Below are 21,509 nucleotides of genomic sequence, written 5' to 3'. Positions count from 1 at the left end.
TCGGGTGGCGGCCAAGGGAGGCCCTGGCGGTCCGATCCCCGGCTGACAAAACTGGCTTTCAGGACATGGAATGTCACCTCTCTGGTGGGGAAGGAGCCTGAGCTTGTGCGTGAGGTTGAGAGGTATCGACTAGATATAGTCGGGCTCACCTCAACACATAGCTTGGGTTCTGGAACCAATCTCCTGGAGAGGGGCTGGACGCTCTTTTACTCTGGAGTGGCGGCGGGTGAGCGACGCCGGGCTGGGGTAGGGCTATTGGTGGCCCCACAGCTCGGTGCATTAACATCGGAGTTTACCCCGGTGAACGAGAGGGCTGTTTCCCTGCGCCTTCAGGTCGGGGATAGGTCTCTGACTGTCATCTGCGCTTATGCGCCGAATGTCAGTTCGGAGTACCCGGCCTTCTTGGATTCCCTTAGCGGTATGCTATTTGGTGTGCCGCGGGGGGATCCCATCGTTTTGCTGGGGGACTTCAACGCTCACGTGGGCAATGACAGTGTGACCTGGAAGGGGGTGATTGGGAGGAACGGCCTCCCTGATCTGAATCCGAGTGGTGTTCAGTTATTGGACTTCTGTGCAATGCATGGTTTGTCCATAACGAACACCATGTTCGAGCATAAGGGTGTCCATAAGTGGACATGGTACGAACATGCCCGGGGCTACAGGTCGATGATCGATTTTATAATCGTATCAACTGATCTGCGGCCCTCTGTCTTGGACACTCGGGTAAAGAGAGGGGCAGAGCTGTCAACTGATCACCACCTGGTGATGAGTTGGCTCAGGTGGCGGGGGAGGAAGCCGGTCAGACCTGGTAGGCCCAAGCGTATAGTGAGGGTCTGCTGGGAACGTCTGGCAGAGGCTCCTGTTCGCTGGAGCTTTAACTCGTGCCTCCGGCAGAATTCCGACTGCATGCCGGGGGAGGTAGGGGACATTGAGTCCGAATGGACACTGTTCCGGACCTCCATTGTGGAAGCGGCCGTACGGAGCTGTGGCTGCAGGGTGGTCGGTGCCTGTCGTGGCGGTAACCCCCGTACCCGATGGTGGACACCAGAGGTGAGGGGGGCCGTGAAGCTGAAGAAGGAGGCTTACCGGGAATTATTAGCCCGGGGGTCTCCGGACGCAGCTGACGGGTACCGGCGGGCCAGGCGGAACGCGGCTCGGGCGGTCGCAGAAGCAAAAACCCGGGCGTGGGAGGAGTTCGGTGAGGCCATGGAAAGTGACTTTCGGTCGGCCTCAAAAAGGTTCTGGCAAACCATACGGAGTATCAGGAGGGGGAAGCAGCTCCTGGTTCCTACTATTTATAGTGGGGGGGGGGCTGTTGACCTCACCTGGGGACATCATCCGGAGGTGGAAGGAATACTGTGAGGACCTCCTCAACCCTGCCTCCGATACATCTACGCATACTGCCTTTGAGACATCTGAGGGCGCAGAGCCCGAGGGTGCTGGGGGGGGCTTGCCCATCACTGAGGCTGAGGTGGCCGCGGCGGTTAAATAACTCCGTGGTGGCCGGGCCCCGGGGGTGGACGAGATCCGCCCGGAGTACCTGAAGGCTCTAGATGTTGTGGGGCTGTCGTGGCTGACACGCCTTCTCAACAGTGCGTGGAGGTCAGGGACAGTGCCGCTGGATTGGCAGACTTGGGTGGTGGTCCCCTTATTTAAGAAAGGGGACCGGAGGGTGTGTTCCAACTACAGGGGGATCACACTTCTCAGCCTCCCTGGGAAGGTCTATTCCAGGGTACTGGAGAGGAGGGTGAGATCGATAGTCGAATCTCGGATTCAGGAGGAACAATGCGGTTTTCGTCCTGGTCGTGGAACACTGGACCAGCTTTATACCCTTGCAGGGGTACTGGAGGGGGCCTGGGAGTTTGCCTATCCAGTCTACATGTGTTTTGTAGATTTGGAAAAGGCTTACGACCGGGTTCCCCGAGGTGCTCTGTGGGGGGTGCTTCGAGAGTATGGGGTCCGGGGTCCACTGTTGTGGGCGATCCGGTCCCTGTACGAACGGAGCAGAAGCTTGGTCCGCATTGCCGGCAATAAGTCGGACGTGTTCCAGGTGCGTGTTGGGCTCCGCCAGGGCTGCCCTTTGTCATCGGTCCTGTTTATCATATTTATGGACAGGATTTCTAGGCGCAGCCAAGGCGTTGAGGGTGTCCAGTTTGGTGACCTCAGGATTGCCTCGCTGCTTTTTGCAGACGATGTCGTCCTGTTGGCTTCATCTGCTGGGGATCTCCAGCAGGCACTGGGGCGGTTCGCAGCCGAGTGCGAAGCGGCAGGGATGAGGATTAGCACCTCCAAGTCCGAGACCATGGTTCTCAGCCGGAAACGGGTGGTTTGCCCTCTTCGGGTTGGGGAAGACGTACTGCCTCAAGTGGAGGAGTTTAAGTATCTCGGGGTCTTGTTCACGAGCGAGGGTAGGCGGGATCGGGAGTTGGATAGACGGATCGGAGCGGCGTCTGCAGTTCTGCAGGCGCTTAACCGGTCCGTCGTGGCTAAGAAAGAACTGAGCCAAAAAGCCAAACTCTCGATCTATTGGTCCATCTTTGTCCCTACCCTCACCTATGGTCATGAGCTATGGGTAATGACCGAAAGAACGAGATCGCGAATACAAGTGGCCGAAATGAGGTTTCTCCGCAGGGTGTCTGGGCTCTCCCTTAGGGATAGGGTGAGAAGTTCGGATATCCGGGAGGGCCTCGGAGTAGAACCGCTGCTTCTTCACGTCGAAAGGAGCCAGTTGAGGTGGTTTGGACATCTGGTGCGGATGCCTCCTGGGCGGGTACCCAGGGAGGTTTTCCATGCCTGTCCTACAGGGAGGAGGCCCCGAGGCAGGCCCAGGACTCGCTGGAGGGATTATATCTCTCGGCTGGCCTGGGAACGCCTCGGTGTCCCCCCCGAGGAGCTGGTGGGGTTAGCTGGGGAGAGGGAGGCCTGGGTGCCTCTACTGAAGCTGCTACCCCCGCGACCCGAACCCCGGACAAGCGGAAGATGATGGATGGATGGATGGATGTGTTCTGAAACTCTCTTTCGTCAGCTGGAACACAGAATTGAAAATATGAAGAGGCCACAAAGCTCACTGAAGAGGCGAGCAGGGGGTGAAAATTCAACAAAGAAAAGGCCCAGGAATTCAGATCTGTATGGATGTGTGGCGTGGGATCCAATCATTGAGGGGACTGTGTGTAGAGAAGACCTGCTGTCTAAACGAGATGACTTGAAACGTGCCTTTCAAACCCGGGATCTTCAGGTGGGTCTGCAATCATCCATTACAGATACAGATACAGAAAGCTTTATTAATCCCCGAAGGGCAATTCAGTTTCTACAGTTTGACTAACTGTTTGACTGTTTGTCTAACTGCCTCATATCTTTAGGAGTCATCTGTTCGAAAATTGATGACTGAAACATATCCCATTCAGCGTGAAATCCTCAACGATGATACCCCTATTGCCGTTGTAAAGGACGAGTGGCCATTCCTGTTTGAAGTTCCTCACCTGTTTGATCATGCATCTAAACTCCTTGGCTTCTCTGTACAAAACAAGCTGGCACAGGTGTGTTGTTACTGTTATTATTATGATTGTGCTGTGCTGCTCCATATGGAGAGAATTTTGTCTTTATTAATCAATCAAAAAAAGATTTGCAACCAAAAAGAGAGTTGAGACCAAAAAAGATAAACTGGCAACCAATCAAATAGAATAAATTGGATGAACAATCAAATAGAATAGATTTGAGACCAAAAATCAGGAAGTGGCAACCAAAAAAGCAGAACATTTGAGATCAAAACAGAACAGGTTGCAAATGAAAAAATACGATTTTTTCTTTTTTTCTCCAAAATTCTCTCCATAGCTCCAAACGAAAATGAGTGTTAGTCTTATGTACCTGTACAAAATTAACACCTTGAACCTTGAACAGGAACTTTCCAAAAAAGAAAAGGGGATCAATGACTTCCTTGACTCCAAAGGGGTGAAGACGGGCGAAGGTCCAATACAGCTCATCTGTGGCATTACAAAATACTTCAAGGAAGACTCTTATAAACTCTTCCACAAAAAAGAGGTAGATGTTTTAGATTTTAAACTGTGTGCAAGATAATTATTTGCATCCAGTGGTGAACCAAGTAACCAACCACAGTAAGAAGTATAGATTCCCCTAATTGTGCTGCTGAGATTCTCTATAAACTCTCTCTCTATAAACTATTTACATTAATGTCTGTGCTTAATGGCTACCTCTGTCTGATGAAGACACTAGCAGATAGTCAATTTGCCAGCAGGTTTGTGTGCACTGGAAACATTAATTCATGTGTCATGTCTGTCACCAAAACAGATCTCTGCAGATCCTGAAGTCGAACTCCCAGTGACCCCATGCATCCTAGTCAGAGGTTTGTAGTTAAATCTTTTTTGAATCCCAGCAAGCTGTTTTATAAGCTGTAGTTTTGTCGTATTTATTAAAGAAATGTTTTGCTTGCCTTAAAATATAGGATTTTTTTTTTTGTATATGGTACATGGTTTTTATCTGTGTTTAAGGTGACCAGCAATTCAAGATTGCTGTTGATGGGTTACTTGTCAATGACCACATCACCTCTCCCATTGTGGCCTTGAGCTACGTCTTCTCCATGTTTTATGTCTGCAACGTCCAATACCCACCGGAGATGGCTTTTACTCTCGAATTCATGCAAAGGTAAGCACTCATTGTTTGGAAATACTTGTCACATGTAAATGTGACTTTGCCGTGCCTTTCTGCACCCGACCTGCTTTTTGTCAATCTACACCAAACCCCTTTGTCTGAGATGTACAAGCTTAAAATGTGTCGCCACATGCTGTGAGCTTTTAGATCAGCTGTTATTGGCTTATGATCCCCCTGAATGTGGATTTGTTTGTAGATTTCATAGCTCCCTGTTGAAGACTATTGTTGGAATAACTGTGTCATATTTTTTTAAATGGCAGGTAACATGCTTTTTGCTTTACATAATGTCCTAAGTCAATCAAAAACAAAACAAACATAACATGATTCTAGTTGGGAAATGGAGCAAAAACATATTTTTCTGAGAATGGTTTCTTGACACAAAATTCGTTTGAGCTATCTCTTTAAAACCATTAGCACCTGAGACCAGGTTATGTCAGTGTTGGTCAAACCTTTTCATGTCAAAGACACACAAACTGAAATGTATTTGGCTGCAGACTCCAACCTCAAAATATGTTGTTCCAGGGACCCCCCCAGAAGCAAAGACTAAACATAAGAACATAAGAACATAAGAACTATACAAACGAGAGGAGGCCATTCGGCCCATCGAGCTCGCTTGGGGAGAACTTAACTAATAGCTCAGAGTTGTTAAAATCTTATCTAGCTCTGATTTAAAGGAACCCAAGGATTCAGCTTGCACTACGTTATCAGGAAGACTATTCCATACTCTGACTACACGCTGTGTAAAGAAGTGCTTCCTTAAATCCAGTTTGAAATGTTCTCCCGCTAATTTCCACCTATGGCCACGAGTTCTTGTATTTGAACTAATGCTGAAGTAACTATTCGGTTGAACAGCATCCAAACCTGTTAGAATCTTATAGACCTGGATCATGTCCCCCCTCAGTCTCCTTTGCTTGAGGCTGAACAGATTTAGCTCAAATAACCTTTCCTCGTATGACATTCCTCTAAGACCAGGAATCATTCTTGTGGCCCTACGCTGCACCTTTTCTAAGGCCGCTATGTCCTTTTTAAGATATGGTGACCAAACCTGTACACAATATTCATTCATTTAAAAAATAATACATGCTGGATTCATGCCCAAATGTTGATGCTTTGATGTGTAACATGCACTGAATGTCACAGTTGCTCCACTCCATGTTTGAATAACCCCCAGGACAGTCAAATGTGCTGTTACACCTTTTGATAGGACGATGTCAACTGTGTTTTCTATCCCCTTCTGTGTTCTGTGCATTTATAATATCCCTGCATACACGTTGAGGATGCATGCTGTCATGTGTTGGTGATAAGCAGACTTCTCGTCCTTGCAAACATTTCTGTATATGCGCAGTGTGAATGCATGTGTCTTGAAAAGACAAAGGAAGAAATAAGCTTAGCCACTGGCACCAGCACCACAACAACATTGGGTACTAGACAGATGGTCTACAAGAATGATAGAGAGGTTCACACATAGGGGCATATTGAAGAAAACAAATGTATGATTTTATTGAACTGCTCCACTCCTGTCAAGCCACACTACACGTGCAAACTTTGTCTGCATATCACTATTATTATTATTTTTTTCTCAGAGTTTTCTTTGGGATCAATCCTGAGCGAGGCTCCAAGGCAGAGAAGAAGGGGAAGAAACGGCACTTCATTCCTCCACAGGTGTGCAAGCTGGTTTCTCAGCTGAAGGAATTTGAATGCAAGCAGAAGGAATCTGAGTGGGCCATTTGAGCTGTTCTCAAAGCTCAGAAAATACCTTTTTGGACTGAATGTACACACACACACACACACACACAAAGGCAAATCCAAAAACATGGGGCTTGGGAGTAGAAATACAGATTTTTACAGTATTATGTGAGTTCAGATGTTTTAACTAGATGCCCACAACACACATGCTACAGTTTCAAATCCCCCATGTTAAGGGGGAGGGAAGGTGGGCAATATTTGTCATTCCAGGTAGAGCTTTGCCTGTCAATGTGGAGTTGGAGGTGTAAGTTTTAAGTTGTTTTAAGTTTTAAGTTGTTTTAAGAGTTTTAAAAATCTCTTTATGGCATGTTGCACAGAGTCATCCTTCTAAGGTCATGGTTATTATTGCTGCACTGATGTTTTATAGAAAAGTTGTATAATGTAATACTTCTAATGTTCTATTTGTTTTTTGTAGAAAGGTCAGACACTGGTTGCAGAGCTCTGCCTGTCGGTGTGATATGTGGAGTTGGAGGTGTAGGTTTCTGCATCCTCCTGGAGGGGGCTCCTCATTTTGCACTGACAGGTGAGACAGCAACAGCAATGCTGGCAGTTTTATTGTCTTATTTTGTCAATGTCTTTAACAAATCAATTTGTTATTAATGCCTGTCAGCCTGTGGGTGCTAAAAAGTTGCTAGATTTGGCAGCTCCCTGTTAAAAGGACATGGCTGTAGTTCTTTGAGAGAGCAGCTGGTTTATGTATGTAAAATTGCTCTGAATGTTCTGAATGTTTTAATGGTTGTAATGTAAATATTGCAATTCATTCACCACAAAAAATGAAATCACTTTAAAGCACTGGCAGCTGTTGAAGGAAATAAATAATTGTTGTGATTCTACATTTGTGCTTTATTGATGGTAAACGGTATAGAGAACTGTACGGAATTAAACATTTTAGGATGACTGAAGTGTCCATAAATGGTACAGATTGAGTACTTAAATACTATGGAATATTCCATTTAAGGTTTGATGGAAGTGTCCGTAAATGGTAAAGAAAAAGTCAGGTAAATCTACGGAATTATCTGTTATAGGGTTAACGGAATTGTCCGTACAATAACGCAAAAAATTACAGAAAATACGGAATTTTCCATTTTAGGTTTGACGGAAGTGTCCGTCAATGGTACAGAAAAACTCAGGTAAATCTACGGAAATATCCGTTTTAAGGTTTACGGAAGTGCCCGTACAATAACAGAAAAAGTGCTGGTAATTAATTACCAGCACTTTTTCAGTTTTTTAACGGAATTTTTTTTAACAGTGTGGTCTAGCCCTGCCTTGGTCTTGGTCTTGTCTTGGTCACTCCCTGCCTTGGTCTTAGTCTTGTTTTGGTCTCGCCCTGCCTTGATCTTGGTCTTGTCTTGGTCTCGATACATTCTGGTCTTGGTAATGACTTGGTGTCGGTTTAGGTGGTTTTGACTACATCACTAACATAAGCGTACATGCGATCATTTTGCAGATGTTTTTGGAGTGGCCACCGTGAACACTTTCTCGTCAATGAACCACCATTAGTCAACTTCATTGTCTGTGTACCTTGTCAGCGAAAGTTCTGACATGTTTAAGGTGTGGTGGGCAATATAATAATCACTTCGTTTCAAATTTAACTCTGTAACAGTGAAAGAATTTTGAAAATCTGTCAACATTTGCAAAGTTATGGGCAAAGGTACAGAGGTCCTTTATTGACTCACTGTGTATATAAAATAATTTCAGTAGACCTCAGAAACACTCTTTAAGTACTTCAGCACTTGGAATGCTTTCCTGTGTCTCGATAATGAGATTTTGATGGAAGCCTTGCTTTATACTCAAGATCTTTTGCTGTTTTTCTGTTCTTTCAGTGAGCTAGAGAGAAACTTAATGTGCTCTTTGTACAGATTGCTACCAGGTAGTTATTATTCATTTCAGTTATCTGTCATTGCGAAATGTTTTTCAAGATAAATATGTTTCAGAACCTCTGTTCATTTCTTGCATATTGGACAGGTTGGTTTTAAGTTGGATCCACTCATTACAATAGAAACTCATCCGTCCGTTTCTCCTGAAATTTTCTATTGCTACAGTGCAATATTTTTTTCTTTTTTATATTACGTTAATCTCCTTGGTAGTTGTGTCAGAGACATCACTTGGCCATGGCTCACGTTCATTTGTGTCTCTTTTTTAAGGTTAAACTGTAAAAGCTTGTTTTTTTCCCCTCTCTGATCACTTATATAAGTTGTTTTTCACAAATGACTTGTTTCTCATGAAAGAAGTATCCTTGTTCTTATGTGAAAGAATCCTCGTTCTGGGATGCTTACCCTATTCAAGGACGTTTCCCTGGGTTTTGGAGGGGCTTGCTGAAGACAGGGAAAGGTGTTGCTCAACATGTTCTGTACACCATTGGTCAGTGTATGAGACACCTGCCTTATCTTCATGGGAAGGGAAAGCATTGCTCAAGGATACTCATCTAATTATTTTGGGAACTGCACCTAGTTGGTCAGTGTGTGTAAAATGCTTACCCCCATCCTTAGGAGGGAGGATACATTGATTATAGAAACTTGTTTTGTCACTTCTGATTGAAACTGCAGGCGGCATTACTCGGACAAAATTGGAAATTTGAGAATGCATTGCCTGAGAAGTCTAAGAGTGAGGGTAGGTGATGATGGCACGTCCGAGTGTGAATAGCTTTGCAGTGTCAATTTTTTGATTCAATCAATTATCACAATAACCATAATATCAAGTTGCACTCTCTATATATGCATGTTTCGATTGTCACTTTTTATACATGCCTATAATCACTTGTATTGGCGGTTTTATTATTGTTAATGATATATAATATTATTGGATAGCACTTGTGATACGGGATTATTTTGCATTGCCTTTGATCCAATGTCTTGGTATTGATTTTAATGCAAGGTTATTTTGTATTGCTTGTAATACATAGTTTTTAGAAGCAAACCTGTGCCTGTTTGTTCCTTTGAGAGCCCTATATCCCCCTCACATCATCTTAAAACAATCCATCTTCTCTCCACTTATCCTGATCCAGGTCTACAAAGGGGGCCTAGAGCATATCCAAGGCACACAGGGCAGAGGGCAGAAGTTCACCCTGTAAATTAGAATTTTTACATTTTGTTCATTTGACTTCTTCTGCTGGCCCTTGGAAGATGGGGTTCCCCTTTGAGTTTGGTTCCTCCCAAGGTTTCTTCCTTCTTGGGAGTTTCTTGCCACTGTTGTCTCTGGCTTGCCCACTTGTGGCTTTGGGCAGGGATAATGTAAAGCACTTTGAGACAATGAAATGTTGTGAAAATGTGCTATACAAATGAAATTGAATTGAATACACCCTAGATGAGAGGCACACACACTCAAAAAAATGAACAAGGAAGGTTGTGCACTTTACTTACTATATTTATATTCAGTTTACTTACAATAATTGTGTTTGTTGACTTGAAATATTTTTTTCTATTAAGGTCCACGTAATTATGTCTCAACTTGACTGTAAAAAATCCTGATGCGTTGTCTGAACACAAAGCATTTATGTTAAGTTAAAAATTCTTACATCCAGAAGGTGGCAGTATAGTGAGACGCTAACTGCCATGAAAAACCCCAAAGAAGAAGAGCAGCAAGACGAGTCAGACCCCCTGAAAAGGTTTTCATCAATTGGTTTTGACGTCTTGCCTTTTCGACAGCTGGTAAAGGTAGGAGGATTTTCGTTTTTGCACCAGTATTGTTTTTTTTGTTTGTAATAAGAGATATGTTCTTTATTTTGGCCTGCTTTAGTTTCAGCGAGTTCTAGTGTCTTAGACATGCTTAAGTTAGAATGCTAGCTTAGCCACGTGGCGCAGGTTGGTCCGTTGCATATTTCCATTATCTGGGCGAAAAGAAAAGTAATAAGAGATAGTTCATGGATTAAAGTTCTCCGTCGCTATGATGGATTTCCGTTTACTGGAGCGAGTTACGACGGATTTTTTTTCCATCAATTGCAGGGTTCCTGACTCATTAATGTCTTATATTCACTTTTTATAATTTTAAGGCTGTAAATATAATTACATTTCTCATAGTGTAATAAATGCATTACTTTCAGTTTGAAAAGACGCGGCATATTCAGCCTGCTGAGTGGGATGTAATCACAACCTGGAGTGGATTAAAAGTACGTTCTTCTCTCTACTCTAAGGGTTTTGTTAATCGCTCCGCTCCTTATCCACTCTGGGTTTTCCATTCCCGCTCATGGAAAAACCGCTCCACTCCATTTTTATATCATGAACGCCTGAACGCAACATTTATAATGCTATATAAGTTTTTTTTTCCTTTTTTTCTACTAAGGCATAAAAATACAATATGTTTGCAAATATATTTAAGAAACAAAGTTAACGTACTTGCTAATTTGAAAAACAATGCTACAGTCATTCTCCATTGAAACTGCGATACTAAGTTCAACCACTAGCTGCCCATCCAATCTAAAATCTCCTGTCAAAATTAAGTGATTAATATTTGGTTTGAAACTTTATTTTTTTTCCAATTTTGTTGTGATACTTTAAATGCACATTACAAAGTGTGATTATCTTATTGGCTTGTGTCATTTCAGATTAATTTAATTTCACAAAATCTTTATCAAATTGTCTGAAGTTTTTATCCTTTGCATTTTTTCAGGTCCTTACTGAAGGGTGTGTTCCTGCCAAGGTGCTTTACTCACAATAGGTAAGATCTGTAACATCTACTAATGTAAATACTGTTTCTTGCATGACCATTTTATTTTTTTAGTTCCAAGTAGCTTGCTTCTGTTTGTATCCTGTTTACTTTTAATTATCAGTAGCAATTGATAAATTAGTTTTTAACAGATTATATAAATGTTTCAAATTATTATTTTAAGTCATATGCTATGTTATTTGTAAAACTTTTCTAAAAGATTTTTTTTTTGCAAGTCAAGGTTCTTTTAATTAATTTATGTGGTGTGTGTGCTTGTTATAGATACTGAATGTGGCAGTGTAAAGGTTGCAGTTCAAAGACCTCAACTAGATGTCAGTTACTAAAACATTATAGGTTAAAACATCCTCAATATGGGCGTAGGCACCCATATCCTTGCCCATATACTAGTTGTCCATGTACATTCAAGTCATGGAATGCACTTAGATCACACCTTTGTAGAGTCCATAACAGAGACTCATCTCAGCAAACAACATCATTGGCTACATTCAGATGTCAAGTTTGTTTATTCGCAAAATTTCTGCCCCCCCTATCCTGCTGGAGAGACCCAGAACAGCCTTGAAGGCGAAAGAGTGTCACTGTTGTCCGAGGTCAAAAAAAGACGCAACAATGCAGTTATCAAGGAGAAGATGGCCAAGACCTTTGCGTATAGGAGACAGGAGGTAGTCAGGGACAAACCCATGATTGCAGAGTTCAAGACCAGATGGCCAGGACTGTTTACTGTGCCTGAGGTATAAACTGCTTCTTAAAACATCCATAATCAATGTTATATAATGCATCAAATGATAGTGTGAAAGAATTATAGAATACAGTAATATCATGTTACATGGTATTTTTACTAAAATATTAGTATACACCAATGACAGGTTCTTTGTGTACATTTATTTAAAGGTGGAAGCAGAATTTTTAAGGATTACCACTGTTCCCCTCATCACAACGTTTTTTGCACAACTTGACCACCATGCTGATCAGCTCATCAGAGTGCTGAAGAAGACGGGTGGATCTAAAGGGAAGAAAATTGACTTCACCTTTGCCCCGACTGCACAGGTATAGTGTTCTTCTTTTTAGAACACATTTAGGAATAAGTAAATTTGGTCTAGTCTGTGTTGCCATTTGTCAGAAACCAATAATATCTGCAAATGCACCGCATATGAATCAAAATTTATTTGATTGTATTTCACAAAGCTTCTGAGATTAACAGTGAATTTTTTCCCTTTAAACAAATTTCTATTTTGCATTTACACTACGTACTATGGATAAATAACCAGAATTTTGAGGAAACTTATGTAGTGACATTCAGAAGGACCAATCAAAGTTACAAGCAACAAAAGAACAGAACTACTATTATTGCATAGTACCACCAACACGATGATCATTCACTCTGCAGTTTCCTCAAAAAGCTTCCCTTTTCACTTTTTTTTTTGGGAGTATAGGCCTGTCGCAATGGTCAATATATTGACCTTTCGCACGATATATGTAAAGGAGCGTGATCGTTTTTGGTGCTGCGATTATTGCCACTGATAATATTTCATTAGAGGATAAGGTATATTTGTTCACATTTCTCATTCCAGTATCTAAATATTCTTACGAATAAAATGTTCTTTGAAAGAGTGTACTTGCATTGTAATGCTATTTTATCATTATACAGTCATTACGCAATCAGTGGCATAAAAAGGTCTTAAAATGGCAATAATTTCATTTATCTCAATTAATTGTAGTGCAAAATATTGCACAACAAAGAGTAGTTTTCGTGACAGCCCTACTTCAGTGTATTCTGTAATTAAGTAATCATTGAACATTATTATAACCATTGATAATGTTTGTATAAGTACAGTAAATGGTCATTGTACATGTGCCTACTTTTATAGTTAAAGTTTCACCCATTTCCAATAATTTTAAAAGTGTAATAAGTTTATAGTATTTATGTTGATGCTGCTTTTTTCCTATTTAGAATGAAACTGTTGAAAAGAAGAGGGAGTGCCTCCTCAGGGCACATTGTATCTATCTAAATGAAGATCCAAGCAGTCTCTTCCAAGAGTATCTGGTAGATAATACTAACAATTACTGCAGCAGTAACAGTATCCTACGGCTTTTAATTATATCACAATATCCATGCAGCATTGTGGGATGTGGCTTTTAGGAATGGCAATTTTGGTCTAGACCAACATCACGAAATCATGATTTATGGCAGAGTTGCTATATTAGATGACATTAGGTCATACAGGTGTACTTAATTAAGTGGCCAGTGAGTGTATAAATTGTGAGAAATCAAGTTAGTAAAGCACTATTTTAAAACATTTATGGAGAAAATTGTAATGCAAATGAGCACTTTGGAATTATGTAATTGGCTGGTGATTTCATTGTTGTCTTGTGTGTGTGGAAAGGATTCAGATGGCAGTGCTGCCCAGAGGGACCTTGAACAAGTTGTCTTTGGCATCTACAGTATTAATGCTGATGGAGGGGATGGCACCAACACTCCAGTTGATGTTGGAATAGTGATTGAGGGTGTTGAAGTGCTTCAGGGCTTGGGAGACATCGCTTCTGCATGTGCACTCTTAATGGGTGTCATATATGCAATGAACCTCAGTTATCCTCAGGAACTGAAAACGTTCTTTGAGGTGCTTCAGAAAATCTTCCTCCAGCTGGATGCTACCAGACTCTCAACCAAAGTACAGATGCTTAAAAACAAACTGTATGAGTGAACATTGAGCATGTGTGCGTTTAACATGAAGGCCTGCTTTGCACTTGAAACAATTTAATTGAAAAACACTTAAGTTTACATACCTTTTTTTCTTTCTTTCTTTTTTGTGTGGCACGCACCACTGTTCTGGGTGACATGTTTCTTTGTCATGTGAAGCGTGTCCAGATTTTTCATTATTTTTTCTACAGCATTAATGCTGAGGGAGGTGATGCCACCATCACTCCATTTGATGTTGGATAGTGATTGAGGGTGTTGAAGTGCTTCACAACTATTTATTTTTTTTTGGTGTGACATGCACATGTTCTGGGTGACATTTCTTTTTCATGTGAAGTGTTTACAGATGCTTAAACTGTATGAGTGATCCAATGTTGAGCACTTAAAAATTTGTGGCATTAACATAAAGGCCTGCTTTGCACTTGAAATCAGTTAATTGAAAAAACACTTGAAAGATTATTACCTTTTCTCTTTTTTTTGTGACATGCACCACTGTTCTGGGTGGCATGCAGTGTCCAGAGTTGTTGTTTATTTAATTTTTTTAAAGGTAAAGATAACCAAATTTGAATGCTGCCACTCATGGGTATGTTTAACAGTTTTTTTTCCTTTTGTAAAACAAAATTTGATAAACCCTTGTGTTGGTGAATAAAGGAACTAACAAATGTTGAGTTGAGTTTACTGAAGTAATTTGTGTGGAACCTGTTGACAAACTACAGTTAATTCAACCTAATTAGTAAAAATTAAAGTTAGTTAAAGCATTTTATTTTGATTAATTAAGCTTGAATTGAATGTTTTGTTGTAAAGTCATTAGTTTACTTTGAATAGACAAATATGTAATATGCAATTTCTAAACAAATTTTGTTAGTTCATATAACAACTGACTTTAGTTAGTTAAACTCAAACGTCTCTTGTTGAGTGAAAATTAGTGATAATAGTTGGCTTGAGTCAAAAATATTACTTCTCCATAAAACAACCCCATTAAGTTAAAAAGCCTTGAAATATTTGTTCTCAAGTTTCATGATTAAATTTTGTGGAACCTGTTGACAAGAAAAAATTAATTAAAGTCAAGGTTTCATTTTTTTGAGTGCACACACACAAACTAATCATCATAACTGCATCTCTTTGGGCTGAGGGATGAAATTAAAGAACAAAAGTCACAGACTCAGACAAAAAAATCCTATAATTACAGTGTATAGCAGTAGCATGTAAATCTTGGTGCAGTTGGTTTCCACAGGATTTCTTATGTCTTCCGCATAGCTGATTTAGGTTGACAGAGGGAGTCATCCATGTTCTTTGCATAACTGTTCTGCCCTGTGTGTTTCTTCCTGTGCTTAATATATAACTGTAAATTTTTCACAAATGTGTATTTGTAATCCTGAAGAGTAAGTTTTCACTTTGAAATATGGTAAGGGCACAGGAAACAGGAAATGCCTTTTTATACCTCTTTAACTTTAATTAAAACCCAAAAAAGTTTTTGATTCAAATCTCAGGGATGTGTCACTGTTGGAGTTCTAAACATCCATCCATCTTTGGAAACTGTCTGTTCTCTTCAGGGTTGTGGGGAGTCCAGCCCGTTGCAGGGCGCACACACACAACAGTCACTCACACATGTAGTATGGGCAATTTGACAACTCCTATCAGCCTTGGCATGTTTTTGGACCATGGGGGGGACTGGAGTACCCAGAGGAAACCCTATGATGACACAGGGAGAACATCCACACACATGGAACCCTAGCAGAATCTTGAACCCAGGTCTGAGAGGTGTGAGGAAAGTGCTAACCACTGCACCACCATGCCACCCCATTTCTAAGAATCCTGATCGATAAATACAAAATAACTGGATAATTCTGGAAGTGTGTTAATTTACAGGACACAATTTGAAGGGCACATCCCCATATTTATTTGCATTAAATGAAGACAAGAGAATATGCGATCAGCATGCATCATGGGGTAGGCAGTGTCAGACTTGCTTTTATGCTTTGCCTAAGGATTGAGTAAGTACGTGTAATTCTCTCAGCACTGCTTTGTTAAAAGACAAAAGTGTACAGTGTTACCATTAATTTTCCTATGACAACATCACCAAAGATGATGCACCTCCAGTGATATATAAACCCACATGCAGCTGGCCTGGACTAACAGGCAGCAGGTGCTGTCACTCTAGGATAGCTGATAAAAGTGTCAGGTTTATATACCAATGCTGCTGTCATTTGGCTCATTAAACTAAGCAGTTTGTATAGTTTGATATACACTCACCTAAAGGATTATTAGGAACACCATACTGTAGGATCACGCAGGCCCCACAGACAGTATTTTATGGCCGCTGAGGGAGTGAGTCGGCCATGCTAAGATCTACCTCCGAACCCACACGCAGAGGGGCCCTTCTCCAGGGAAGCTGAAGCCCGCATTCCAATGTTTATGGCCCTCAAACAAAGGACCCAAATAGTGTGGAGAGGGGGGGAAGATCCTGCATACCTCTGGAGTGGGACAAAGCTAAAATCATATGCCACCTATGTGTATTTGATTGTATATTGTCCTCACTATTATTTGGCATCATTACTGTAAACTTGGTGGATGTGTACAGTATGTGTCAGTCACAATTGTATTTTATTCTTCTTATGAATGTCCCATTGTATCTTTGCCACTTGGACAATTATATACATATATATATATTATAGAATATGCACAGATAGGTAAACACTGGGGTTATCCAACCATGCGCTCACACCTCTCTCAGAGATTGGGGAATGAGTTTAAGTGGTGTAACCAAGTAGGTAGAAATGTTTGAGCGCATAGTTATTTATTTAATAGAACTAAGGAAAGCCCCCACCCCTCACCAAAGGGGGGAGGGGTAGAAAAGCGGTCGCTTATCTATACCTTACAGCCGTAAATCGGAGATTTGCGCTCTTTTTCTACCTCCCTTTGTCTGAGAGAGACTATGCAATGTATGTTAAAACTTGTGTACGGAACCCCTTTTTAATAGCCAGGTTTGCTCCATTTTATAATTTGTCAATGCATAATCAATATTGTTCTTTTACTGGAGTAAAGACAGTTACCCGAGCCATCCTTAATTAGGACACATCGTATGCAATGGGGTACAGCTTCAGTAAAACTCACCTAAACTTGTCACAGCTGTGAGATATACCACCTAACCAGGTATTCTGTACATTGATGACAATAATAAGTATGCACCTCATAAAAGGAATTATAAATTAATCAATAAAAATTAGCTAAGGTTTGGATCGAAGGTGGAATATCATGTTTGGTATCGATGTCATCCTAAATTATGTCCGAATATGAATCCGGGGACGGATTATTACACAATTGAACCTATCCAAAGCTAAATTACTTAATTAAAATCAGCACAAAATTTGGCCAAAGACCACCATAAATCTATGGGGCCATTCGGGGAGCCTGCAACCGGCCCCTCGGATCCAGGTACCAATTCTCATTGGGTATGAGTCGGACCCTGGGTCATGAATATTCATGGAGCCCATGGGGCATAAAAGCCTCACACCCAGAGAAAGAAGAGGAGGAGAAAAGAAAAGAAGAAGAAAACGCGAAGCCTCCAATCCAAGACTGCGGGAGAAACTACGCGCGGAGAAGATAAATCTACCATCGAAACTATGAAGCCTCTTCGCCGCGAGTTTCAACAAAAGACAAAGCTGATCCCCGCTGCAATCACGTAAACTCACCGTCAACTCTTTCATAGGCAACTAGTACCGGCTGATCTACACTGAAATCTGGGTTGCCTGTTTAGATCCTAGGCTTGCCATTGCAGAACAGTATTTAATCAAAGCTGATCACTGTTTCCTACTGTAAATCCATTTTCCGTAATTTCGTTATTGTGTTTGTATGTATTATGTTATGTGTAATGTTTGTCCTGTTTTAGTGTAGTATTAGAATAAACGCATGCTGTTCACATTTTAAATCTCCCTCTCTGTGCTTACAATAAGTCACTTTATTGGTCTGAATCCCGTTACTGAGCTTTGAAGTCCCACTCGCGTCCTCAAATATCGCGAGACTCTCTCTTTGGCCAAGAGCTGAGTCGCTAGGTTACAGAGAGAAGCTGACCCGGTGGACGGGCAGCTATCTTAGACTGAGTAGTGATACCAACGAATGAATTCCATTCACATTCTGGACTTAAATCATCCAGCTCTTTACCAAGTGGGACTAATATAAAGACTGTGATATCGGAACAACAACTCAAACCTAATATTCCATATTTAATTGTGTATGAATTAATCATTAATTAATTCATAATCAATTCCCCTGAACATTGGTGGAAAACCACCCCCATTTGAACTGCTAAATTCCTACAATACTAATATGGTGTTTGACCCCCTTTCGCCTTCAGAACTGCCTTAATTCTACGTGGCATTGATTCAACAAGGTGCTGAAAGCATTCTTTAGAAATGTTGGCCCATATTGATAGGATAGCATCTTGCAGTTGATGGAGATTTGTGGGATGCACATCCAGGGCACGAACCTCCCGTTCCACCACATCCCAAAGATGCTCTACTGGGTTGAGATCTGGTGACTGTGGGGGCCATTTTAGTACAGTGAACTCATTGTCATGTTCAAGAAACCAATTTGAAATGATTCGAGCTTTGTGACATAGTGCATTATCCTGCTGGAAGTAGCCATCAGAGGATGGGTACATGGTGGTCATAAAGGGATGGACATGGTCGGAAACAATGCTCAGGTAGGCCGTGGCATTTAAACGATGCCCGATTGGCACTAAGGGGCCTAAAGTGTGCCAAGAAAACATCCCCCACACCATTACACCACCACCACCAGCCTGCACAGTGGTAACAAGGCATGATGGATCCATGTTCTCATTCTGTTTACGCCAAATTCTGACTCTACCATTTGAATGTCTCAACAGAAATCGAGACTCATCCGACCTGGCAACATTTTTCCAGTCTTCAACTGTCCAATTTTGGTGAGCTCATGCAAATTGTAGCCTCTTTTTCCTATTTGTAGTGGAGATGAGTGGTACCCGGTGGGGTCTTCTGCTGTTGTAGCCCATCCGCCTCAAGGTTGTGCGTGTTGTGGCTTCACAAATGCTTTGCTACATACCTCGGTTGTAACGAGTGGTTATTTCAGTCAAAGTCTATCAGCTTGAATCAGTCAGCCCATTCTCCTCTGACCTCTAGCATCAACAAGGCATTTTCGCCCACAGGACTGCCGCATACTGGATGTTTTTCCCTTTGCACACCATTCTTTGTAAACCCTAGAAATGGTTGTGCGTGAAAATCCCAGTAACTGAGCAGATTGTGAAATACTCAGACCGGCCCGTCTGGCACCAACAACATGCCACGCTCAAAATTGCTTAAATCACCTTTCTTTCCCATTCTGACATTCAGTTTGGAGTTCAGGAGATTGTCTTGACCAGGACCACATCCCTAAATGCATTGAAGCAACTGCCATGTGATTGGTTGATTAGATAATTGCATTAATGAGAAATTGAACAGGTGTTCCTAATAATCCTTTAGGTGAGTGTATATTGATATTGATAATATCAATATAATTGATATTATATTGATATGTCACTCTAGAAATGCTAATATACCTGCAGTCATATGTTTTATTAATATAATAGCTGATACTTGAGTCACAAATGGATCACATAAGGATCTAGGGCAAAATAATACATGTAAATACACACATACACACACACACATAATTAATAATGATGAATACAGAGCCCACATGATGTCCAATCACAAAATCTGAAATTATAATTCTAAATATACATTCCACAATAATGTGACACTAAGTAACTGCTCCCTTTGTTGTGTCTGTTTAGCAGAACCGAATCCTTTTAAACAGCAGGTACTATGTCCAGTGTGACTTAACCTAGCCTGTATTTTGCTAGTTTATATAGCTACATATTTTACTGAAGCAATTCATATGGGACTCAACATGAACAAGAGGTCAAGTTCACCTCTAGGGAGAGAATTATTGCTTGAAAATTGTAACAAAAGCAAATGTGATGAGATACAGGGAGGGCAATTCAAGTTTAAGCTGCATGGTTACTTATGGTTAAGGTTAGGGCTGGGTAAGGGTTAAGGTGGTCATGTTGTGATTAGAGTTTTCCCATAGAAATAAATGGAGAGTGCTCAGAAAAACATAATTACAAACCTGTGTGTAAACACACACACACACAGGCTGGGAGTTGATATTTTATGATCAGTTGCTACACTTTTTTCTACATTGCTTTGAAAAATAATGTTGTGATTAAACTTTGGTTGTCTATTTGTCTCCATTATTTTAAGCTGCCATGACACAGTCAATGCATTATTATTTAGCAATATTTCATGTAAGCTTTCTGATTGTATCAAACAAAAACAGAGAATATAAGTGTGAACAAAAAAGTGAGAACAATGTCAGTATGCAAGTCTTCCTTGCATTATGGTCATCAAAAATCAAAGCTGTATCTTTATCTGGTCCACCTATTCCAAGCTTGCACAAAACAGGTAATACATAAAAATGCCTGGGTGGAGGTAAAGAATGAAAATACAAATCTAAATTTAAAATTTAAAGCCTACTTCCAGTGGTTCATGTACATCCTTAATGCCAAAGTCATTAGAGACTACAGTACATATATGTTTGCTGTATCTAGACCTAACAGAAGACTTAACTTTTGCAATCTCAGTATTGATGTCATGACTCCTTAGAGCCCTGTAGAGGGAGACATTTACTTACAGGGCCACACCCTATCTTGGGCTTATAAAACGAGGTAGGACAAGCTAGTTGTTGCTCAGTCTTACCTTGTGCTTTCGTTTGTTTTCCATCCTACTTTTCCCTTCTCATTCCCCTTTTTCATTTTTTATTGTATTTTTTTTTCCCTGGTTCCCCTATTTCATCTTCATGTTTCTCAAACCTCGGAGGATTCTTTTACTGAACTTCTGTGACCTAACATTTGTAATCCAGTGATGACTTCTTGGATTATGAATTGGAGCTGACATTTAGGATTTATCTGCCAGGCTTATGGATCTCTACATCCTCCCACCAGTTTTCCCCAGTATGTCCACCTGCTATAATTTCATTCCCTTCCACTCCTGGATCCGTTTCTTAAATCCACAAAATCCTTTCTAACACTGGACAAGTTCCTGATTATTTAACAGTCTATGTTTTTGGAGACAGATTTTTGTCCGTGATTGCATGTTTATTAGTTTGTTGAAAGTAATTCAATAATATGTATACATGTATGTAGTTTATTGTCTCCAAGCGTAACAACTAGTCTTTTTGTCAGTATAATAAACAAACCAAATAGCCAGGTTCTCGAAACCTTAATGCTACATCGTAACTAAGTTCTACCTGATGTTGTCTCTTAACACTCCAACGTGTTTCCCAAAACATTCTTTGTTATGTATATCTTCCATAAGTTGTTTTGTAAGGTTGGTCTGAGCCTCTCTTATCTGTCTCTTATTGCTGTTGTCAGGTCACACTGCTAGTGGCTCCCACTGTTCGGATCACATGCCTCTGAAATCAGCAGTTTTACTCAATAACATCACAAGCTGCAAAAAAGTATGCACCCTTAATACTTCAACAGTTGTAGCTGGCGAATAGTGTTAACTACAATACAACATTGATGGGAGTGTTGTCACGGAAAAAATAAATTTGTACATAACGATGGATGCATCCTGCACTCTATTGAAGTTGAATGAGCTGGCAAACAGTCAGGAACTAAATGGGCAGGAGGCAGTATATAGTGAACTGCCATGGGGCAGAGTAATGT

The 21,509-nt window shown here is 41.1% G+C and overlaps 1 long non-coding RNA gene across 4 annotated transcripts; it reads left to right on the top strand.

Annotated features, from left to right (window-relative positions):
• Positions 1–9,775: 9,775 nt before the first annotated feature.
• On the top strand, positions 9,776–14,431 carry LOC140592640 (uncharacterized). Of its 4 annotated transcripts, XR_011993011.1 has the most exons (7): positions 9,778–10,064; positions 10,451–10,516; positions 11,017–11,064; positions 11,335–11,801; positions 11,962–12,117; positions 13,022–13,114; positions 13,455–14,431. It is a non-coding gene; the product is annotated as an uncharacterized lncRNA (long non-coding RNA). The 4 variants fall into 4 exon arrangements; XR_011993010.1 differs by having other exon boundaries at positions 9,776–10,064; positions 11,017–11,801; XR_011993013.1 differs by lacking the exon at positions 10,451–10,516 and having other exon boundaries at positions 9,779–10,064.
• Positions 14,432–21,509: the final 7,078 nt, after the last annotated feature.

The sequence above is a fragment of the Paramormyrops kingsleyae genome, chromosome 9 (genome assembly GCF_048594095.1).
Source record: "Paramormyrops kingsleyae isolate MSU_618 chromosome 9, PKINGS_0.4, whole genome shotgun sequence".
Taxonomy (NCBI): domain Eukaryota; kingdom Metazoa; phylum Chordata; class Actinopteri; order Osteoglossiformes; family Mormyridae; genus Paramormyrops; species Paramormyrops kingsleyae.
This window is presented reverse-complemented; position numbering and strand designations above follow the sequence as displayed.